The 9575-nt window shown below is 42.5% G+C and overlaps 1 long non-coding RNA gene across 1 annotated transcript; it reads right to left on the bottom strand.

Annotated features, from left to right (window-relative positions):
- Nucleotides 1-296: 296 nt before the first annotated feature.
- Nucleotides 297-8573, bottom strand: LOC142586992 (uncharacterized). Its single transcript, XR_012829324.1, has 3 exons — nt 8531-8573; nt 7420-7446; nt 297-386 (listed from the first exon to the last, which is right to left on the bottom strand). It is a non-coding gene; the product is annotated as an uncharacterized LOC142586992 (long non-coding RNA).
- Between the last annotated feature and the right edge of the window lie 1002 nt (nt 8574-9575).

Raw genomic sequence — 9575 nt, 5'->3', positions numbered from 1 at the left:
CTAGATTTGCGTGAACGCCGTTTGCGATTCGACAGACCCTAAATGGGTAACTAACTAGCGGTGTTAATGAAGGAAATAAACAAGTTGAATATTTTATTTGTTCCTCTCAGCGGGGAAAATCTGCAAACCTTCACAAGCATGCTCGGACTATAGATACGCTTGCGTAAATTCTAGTTTAAAGGTTGTCTCCTGAATTTTGAGTTTAAGAAGAAATATAACGAATCCCTTATAGCTTTATCACACTGCGCCGGCACACGTTCCACATAAGTTCTCTGTAGCACCATATATGCTCACCTTCTGGGCGGCCCATCAAAGAGGCCAGTAGGGCAATCGTCACGACGACCATAACAGCGCAGCCCAGACAACCCCACATCTTCCGAGAGTCGCTGCGTATAGAAAGTTAAGAAACTTTTAAACAATGTCCCGGGAAGCCGGACGCAATCCCGCATTTATGTGCCGTAATTTGGGTGCATCCAGTGTGCAAGCAGACATAATCAATCGTTGATCAAAATCTACCATCCTCAAGTGGCCAATCGAATATTTACTTAAATAAAGACTACGGCATACGGTACTTACTTTTCTACCCACTGGAACAAAATTCGCCCCATTACGTGTTCAATATTACCTAGTCTAAATGATTTCGCTAAGCTGCCACAAATAATTCTTGTCGTTTTACACAGTTGAAGAATGCTGCGTAGTTTCGCTCCTGAGCAAAGTATACTCCTACAGCAATAGAGTATTAAGCAACATCTAAGTCTTGTCTTTAAAACTGAAACATTTCTGAACCCCATAAATAACTTTACGGATATCTCTGCTTTTCCTAGCTTCTCCCTCACTCGATGACACAAAATCGAATAAATAGCGAATGTTCACTAAGAGGAACTCAGAAACGAGGTTATAGGGCAGAACTCAACATCATTTCACGCCAAGAAATTGAGCAATAGGCAACGTTCTCAACGTGGTCACGGTTATTGGCGCTTGTCCAGCAGTCTATATAGGCTGCAATTTCATGGTGAAGTCGGATGAGGCGCATGCATTCGTGACGGGGCAGACGCCCAATCTGCTACTATACAGTACGGGGACATCAACGTTTTTTGCTAATGATTATTCCAGCATCATTTCAAATATCTGTCTGAAAGGCGTTTCAAGGGGTTTTATTACAACGTACCTTGCGCTTGGTTTAAGGTCAGTAACCCCATGTGGCACAGTTATGGTCCACCTAACGTATCAAACGTCACGCTTCTTGTCCCGATTAGTTTTCTTCGCTCACATATTTGCCTCGTCTGAGGATTCAGTGAGTGTTTAACGCATCGTTTCATTGCAATGTCCTTGTGGGAACCGTATTATGAACAAATTAATACATGTTACGACAAAGGTCAAATATTTATTTTATTTGCCCATACTGCAGACCGATCGGGCTATTACAGGAGTGGGTGTGAAAGGAAGAGCGATGACAAATAATAAATAATACAGGCAATTCGAACAATTCAAACCAATACAAGCCAAAATTATTCAATGGCCGCAAAGAATAAGTTTAAAGGAAGAGAACTCCAGAAAGAATTCCAGTATTCGATTACACAGGGAAATAAACTGCATTTAAAGGTGTCCCTACGGGCAAAATAAGCTGCGATGTTTAGGTGATGGTGACTTCTAGTATTAGGTGGTTTTGCAGGAGTTAGGTTTTATCTGAAGATATGCATATATAAGATATATGTAGAGAACAAGCTTCAACTTTTGAGAATTGTCAGCTGCTCTCTCACCCTGCTCTTCACGATCTGTTGAAACTAATGTTGAAGTCCAACGGCAGATCGCGAGCGCTCTGCCGGATCACAAACAGAGCGGGTCGATCCGACTGAGATCGCTCTCCTCAAATCTGCGAATGGAATGCGTGCGCTCCCGCGGGGGCATTTAGTACGAAGAAATCAATTGAGAGTGCGCTAGAGGAGAGCTGGATCGGGTAGACCGCATCACCATCACCACCATCATCTGGATCATCCCGACGTTCCCTCAGTTTGTTTTTCTTCCGTGTCGGAATAATCATCACCATGCATGGAAACTTATAGTGTCCGAGTCCGAGCTGTCACTATCCTGCAGCAGGAACAAAACGGACGGCGCTACGCAGCGTTCCTGTTTTCCATGCCGTCTGTAGCTTCTCTCGCGACCGGAAACCGACGACCGTGACCGGAAGCAGAGGCGGGTGAAGGATATACGTGACGCGCACTTCCGGTCAAATATGCCGATTTCGGCGGAGCAATATTTTTTGCTCCGCAGAGCAATCCAGAATCGGTGACTGGTACCAATCTACCATAGGAACCCACAATTCACGCTCTCATTCTGCCGTTGGAAGAGGATTGCTCGACATGGAGCAGAAAAGCTTGATTTGGATCTACCGTGGCAATTCAAGATAATTGAGTTTTCTAAAACGAAGACTGCTTCACTTGACGAGAGGACACATACCTGCGACCACAATAATTTGAACAATATTCTCTTTGGTTCGACGCGATATTTAAAGGCAAAGAATAGAAGAAAAATGCATCTTCATGAAGCTCAACATTCTAACACCGAATGTGCTCAGTAAAAGTGTCACAATGCCGAAAAATTGTACAATAGCCTAGCAACCCATATAAACGCCCCCCTTTTCTGTCGAAACCGGGAACTAATAATATTATAGATTCTGGAACATCTTATTCCTCAAACGACTCAACAAAACCTAGCCCTGACAGACAGCGGATACAGTCCCATTCAGGATCACAAGACTGTCGAAGTAATTATCTGTGGACTTCTTTTCTGGTTATTCCAAACAAGGAGACGAACCTTCTCAATAATATATTACGATTTTCGAACCGCATCCGGTGCCAAGACCTGTTCTTACAACGTGATAAAAGAAATTATTGTTTCAGTTACATTGTTATCTTTTTATTCTGATGCAGTAGGAGATATTGGCGCCTTGAGGTGGCTCCGGTTACTCCACGAAAAAAATGACGTCACAAAGTTGTAAGAAAATATGACAAAGAATCATCGAAAGATTCAGTTGAAAATTAATAGGCAATTAAACGTCCTTGTTAGCGTGGTCCTGAGTCATATTTCAGCAGTATGTGTCATCAGGGCTGCAGTCGGAACATGGGAACATTGGTTGGGTTATTCCAATCTGTATGAAATATCCTTCAAGTAGAGGTTTCCGTTACAGCTGATGCGTATCACAATGCTACAAATTACTCGACCATGTAGTTTAGCCGCGGAAAGCTTACTTGAATTTATTCCACTTAAACAGCGGGGCTTTTCTAGAGTTTTGTATTGTAATATTATACTAACTGTGTTTATGAAAGGCACTAAATCTAATCTTTACCTAAATACTACAGCTGATGTCTCCTATTACATTTTGAAAGGTCGTTGCCACTACTGGCTCTTTTCTTGCTTTACCTTGTGACGCAAATGATGTCGGACTGGCCAATTAATTACCAGCATTGACGCATACTTGAACAACGTTTACTGGTTTTCTTTGTACACTGTATAAAATGCACTGTATAGGCAGGCATGCCAGAAGGGCACATTTCTTAAGATTGTAAGGGTGCGGGTATTTAAGGGCGCAGATGCTGGACCATAGATGTCAAAAACCAGCACTGTTGCGAGCACGGTACGGGCCGTTTTTCAGAAATGTGGTACAGAGTTACACAGAATTGATTTGTTGAAAAGCATAATAATAGAATACTCCCTAGTCCGCATGCACTGGAGCTTGTAGCGAATGCCTCAGTTTCTAACAATGTTCATATCAATAAAAGCAATATGTGTTGCACCGTTGTTCATGCGGTACCGTGATTTCTGTTATAGTTGGAAAGAGCTCTGCATGTACCGTGACCTATTGCAGTCTTCTGTCAAATCTGCTATTCGCGCTTTTTTGCCGTTCGAAACAGCGCAGAAGATCCAGCAGAAGGAACAAAATGGCAAGGAAAAGTGGTGCATACTTACGTACTTTCGTCAGCTGTACAAATTCCGAAAAAAAAATGTTTCTTCCGTACACAGAGAGAAAATAATGGCCATTCACTAGTACATTATCTTTTTTTCGATTTTATCCACTAGCTTGCGTTTCCTACTATTCAACTCAGTTCATAGTCTGGCGTAGCACGTTTACGTATGAACATGCTTAGAAAATCTACATTTCATAGAATAAGTGGCAAACTACAACCACTACCCTGCACGCATCAGTATACTTCCGCATCTTGCCACGTTCAGGGCGAGGTATTGCCGTGCTTTGTGCTAATATATTTATTGTGGATATGTGTAGGTACGTTTGTTCTACCATTACGCGCAAAAACTTAATTGCGCTTTGGGCGCAACCGAAGTTAGTAATCACATATGCAATTATATATGACCAATGTTAAGCCTATTATGCAAAGCATCTATCAATATAACTTGCTTTCAGCTTGGAGAAGCAGCAATTCACCGCTTCAGATTCAATGTTTTTCCTGGCTGTATCGTTATCTCCTACACCTGGAGTCACCCATGCTGTTGGAATGACTGTGACCTGAATTTGTCGCGCAGCAGTAGGAAATCGCTGTACAACGAACAGTGGCGTAGCAACAGGGGGGGCCGGGGGGCCGTGGGCCCCGGGCGCAAAGAGCCAGTGGGGAGGGGAGGGGTGTCATATACGTCTGAAGACACCCTTTCCGCCGGCTACACCCGGGGGAGGGGGTGACAGAAGACCTATGGGCCCCGGGTGCCAGACGACCTAGCTACGCCACTGACAACGAATGATCATTTCGTACGTCTTCGATTGACAGCTTTAAATTTGAGCATGCGGGCTCCTATTTGTTATGACCAGGGAATCCATTCTTTCCGACGACTATACTGTGAACGTTAATTGCTGAAATATTAGGTCCAACTTGTGGAGAGTGTCCAGGGTTGCGATAATATGGTATTCCTTGTCGCCCTTTTTTATTGGATGACGCAGCAGCCCGCCTATGTTATTATTGAAATCGGCAACCCAAAATGCTGGATGATTATTCAGGAATAAAAAAAAGTGAAAGGGTTCCTTATCCAGTGGCAATGGCCCAGACCCAAATAAGACACGAAACAAAGTTTTTCGTGGCAACGTAAATTGTAAGAATGCTTATGATGTGACAATAAAACACACAAAGCTAGCCCAGGACGGAGTCTTTCATGCGTACGTGTACGATGCCCCATTCCACATGCCACCACCAATTTAGCATTACCTCATGCAACCCAGTTTTTATGCCACGAACGATGCATTCCGCTAAACTTTTCCGCGATGAACTCATGCAGGAAATTCGAAAAGAATTCAGAGGTCTTGAAATACTAACGATAAGTTAGCCAGATCATTAAGAATTAGCGGCGCAGCTGGTTATCTGAGTGCATTAAATTCGCTTGGGACGACAGGCTGCAGAGAAATAGTTGCACAGCAAGCAGAATTAAAAGAAAAAGGAAATATTGTGCAGTATCAATACTTTTCTCCTTGTTCAAAGTACATAGTGATAAAAGAGTTGCGCAGCAACTGAGAAATATTAAAGATGCACGCTCGTGTCTTGGTCTTTCGGTTCGCCGTTTGCAGTCTCTTCTCGTAAAAAATTCTCAATACATCACAGCGATGGTGGTGTCCAGGCTCTCGCTTTTATTTTAAGATAATTTCAACGGCACCACACCGTCCGTACCTTCAACCACATAGCGTGTTGTCTATAGCATCTTCGCACACGGGACAGTTCCTCTACGAACCAAACGCTCTCGAAACTCACAAGGTGCACTAATCTAGCAATGCTAAGCGCTGTGGAATACGATTTTGAGGACGTTTTGATTTGTGTTTGTGCGGCACGTTATTTCTGCGTGGCAATCATTTTCAAGTAGAGACCCCGCGACCGAGATCTACCATATCTTTACTTGGAACCACCTAACTGAAGGAAAACTCGTTGCGCCCACTCGTGCGCATTTCATGTTAATGGACTGTTATCCATCACGTTTCAGTGAGTAGCTAGTCTCACAGAAGTGCTGTAAAAAATCTCTAACGTCACGAGAATTTGTTCTGGAAGAAATTTGTTCATAATTTTCTCCTTTGGGCAGCTCCACCCATACTGTCCGACTACCTTGTTAGTAGCTGTGACGTGGGGCACACCCATGCATATTTAGCATGAGAGGGTACTAAAAGAATGCTCTGTTATAAAAACTTTGAGCACCCTAATCACACAGGACGTAGAGAAATAACGCATACCACACGCGCAACGAATTAGAAATACATTGCAAAATGCTGGATTGGTGGGCTAGTTGGTACTGCATTGTTATTAAAACCTTCTGCAATGTACTTGCAGAGTGCTTGTGGTGCGTGCTGCTTCTCTACGTCTTGTGTGTTTATGGCACTCAAAGTTTTTATAATGATGCAATGCTAACTAGCCCACCTATCCATCCGTTTCAAAAGTACTAAAGGAACTAAAATAATTTAGTTGTATTAGCAACGCACGTTATACAGTCACAAAAAAGCAACTTTTGCCGTGGGAGGAGTCTAGAGGAGCCAGAAACGGCGCAAAACCAAAAGGAAGACGGTGGCGTTTTCTTAAAGTTTGCTAACTGCTAAGACGTATAATCATAAAATTGCAGCATCGTTTGCTCAAGCTCAATTAATTATATATTGGTAACCACAAGATAAATTGCATTTCGAAAAAGACAGACACTGAATTTCGATCATTTTTACATTTTTTAGTGCACCATCACGACCCCAATACAACAATACTCTTTAAAATCCATGACGTCACACCGACGAGCGGGTGCTCTTGTTTCAGCGGGAAATTAAAAAGCTCTAAGTTGTCGCTTGACTTTCTCTTCCAGTGTCACCTCCTAACCAGTCACTTCCGGAGGAATAGGTTAATAGTGTCAGCGCATTAAGTACATCGATTTAGCCTTCACTCATGTATCGTGGTAGCCCACAGAGCAGTCCCTGCCACCTCACAGCACGGCACAGCGGTCCGCTTTGTGTTAGCGTCCGAACGAAAAATCTCGTAGTGAATGATTTCTTTAAAGGTAATACCGCGACTGATTGTGCGGAACATATGCCGAAACGAATCAATAGCCGGGTGTAATTCGAAAAGAGGATTTCACGGCAAAAGCGCAGTAATGTGTCGGTGTGTTTAGTCTAACATCTCATGTTCTGTTTGCGCGCTTATAAAGACGCTCAGTCATCCTTCCTGACCTATTATAGGTTATGCGGCGGAAAAGAAACATGGCATATCTTTTTTCGAACTTTGTTACGTTATCACAAAAGAAGAAAATTTTGGGAACACCGTTGTTATAGCAAATAAGACATGTTTAATTGAATCGAAGCAGACACATTGAGTACATTTAAATTACCAGCCGCCCTGTTGCGCTCGTAATGCAAGCCGTATGGGGTAGGGCATACAGCATTGGGAAGTACACACTTACCGCCGGATTGTTCCGTGCTCGGCGCAACTGTTAAGGAAAAGGAAGGTCTGTTATTGAGAGGTTACCGTGGTAACGCAAAAAAGGCTAAGACTCTAATCTGTATCAATGGGCCGTGCACACGAATATATATATATATATATATATATATATATATATATAGGCGCCCGAGTAGCTCATGAGCTAGATCCCAAATTCTTTGGAATGCCGATGTCACGGCCAAAGGTATTGTGCAACTTGGGTCTCATGATTAATTACTTCTAAAAACGTTCTTCCTCATACTCAATATCATTGTAGCAACAGTGGGCGATATACCTTAAAGTGACTTATATCATAAGTAGGCAACAAACAATGACACCAAGGGCCACATAAGGGAAATTACTTATGCACAATAAATGAAATAAACAAACGATAAATTAATGGAAATGAAAGCGGATGAGAAAACAACTTGCCGCAGGTGGGGAACAATCCCACAACCTTCGCATTTCACGCGCGAAGCTCTGCCAATCGAATTACCGTGGCGCCGTTTCCCCATCCATTTTCTTGGGTATTTTTGTTTCCTAGTAGGAACCTGGGAGTGTCAGCCAGCGCCACCACTCAGACATTGGCGGCGGATGTGAAACATGCTCTATGCCGCAGGCGTCACAAGAACTTGATCTTTTTGGGTGAAGGCAGCCGGTCAATAAAACCACACATGATGCCTGAAGGCATCAACGTTGCCGGATTCGAGACCCTCGTTATGAGATAAACGAGAAGAAAGGGAGTTAACCGACGGGCCCGATTTTTATTAGTCATATCATAAGAAGCCAACAAACACTGACATTGAGGCCAATATAGGGGAAATTACTTGTGACTAATAAATAAAGTAAAGAAAGGATAAACTAACGGTAATAAACGTGGATGAAGAAACAGCTGGCCGCATGGGAGTTGTAAGTAGTTTCCCCTATGTTGTCCTTGGTGTCAGTGTTCGTTGGCGTCCTATGATATGACTAATAAAAATCGGGACCCTCGGTTAACTCCCGTTCTTCTCGTTTGAAGTGACTTCCTTTCATATATATATATATATATATATATATATATATATATATATATATATATATATACAATTACTTACCTGAGTACTCCGACTCAATCATGGACATTTGTGTTTCACTCATTTCTGAAATAAACGAACGGTGCGGTTAGATAACAGCACCCATGTTTCTAACGCGCCTTTTTATAACCGAAGCAGAACGCGAACAAAGTGCAAAAGAAAGAACTGGCTCTCACGAGTTGTGCTGTAGCACGTTTGCTTTCTTTAATGTTAGCATTCTTTAGGAACATCCCCCAGATTGTGGTATGTATGTATGTATGTATGTATGTATGTATGTATGTATGTATGTATGTATGTATGTATGTATGTATGTATGTATGTATGTATGTATGTATGTATGTATGTATGTATGTATGTATGTATGTATGTATGTATGTATGTATGTATGTATGTATGTATGTATGTATGTATGTATGTATGTATGTATGTATGTATGTATGTATGTATGTATGTATGTATGTATGTATGTAGATATATATCTCGCGCGTAACTTCTTTCGTGCCAGCTTAGTCGCTGGACTGGATAGCCCATTGTCAAGTGGTAGAGCGCCAAGCTGCTTTGCTGATCGAATTGACTTCAAAAGCAACGGTTGGATCAACTATAGTCACCGGAAATGCGCCGCTCTTAAATAAATGCATTTGAAGTCAACTTAGTTCATATTTCATTTTGCCATTGAGAATCTACCACTCTTCTATAAACCTCTTTAAAGAAAACTTGCGAACGTATCATTGGGTATGAGCTGATTTTCACAATCATAGTTATAGAAATGACACCCACAATTTGCACTAAGCACTAGCTTAATAATACCACCTAACTATTCGATCGATTGTTAACAGCTGTAAACTAGCGAAGTAGTGACATCATAGTCCCGACAGCGAGCTATAAAGCACGTTGCCACGCGAGAACAGGCAGACACAAACGCACCTCACTCTGAGAACGCGGATAGTGGACGTTACAAAAATGCCTGGATGAAGAGCCACTCCAGCGCCGAGCGAATTCCCCTGCGAGTTGCGTCTCACTTCAACGCGAAGAAGGCGCGCGAGAAGACAGCGTACATGGTGACATC

Source organism: Dermacentor variabilis, chromosome 7 (assembly GCF_050947875.1).
Source record: "Dermacentor variabilis isolate Ectoservices chromosome 7, ASM5094787v1, whole genome shotgun sequence".
NCBI lineage: Eukaryota > Metazoa > Arthropoda > Arachnida > Ixodida > Ixodidae > Dermacentor > Dermacentor variabilis.
The sequence above is the reverse complement of the archived record's forward strand: the minus strand, read 5'-3'. Positions and strand labels throughout refer to the sequence as shown.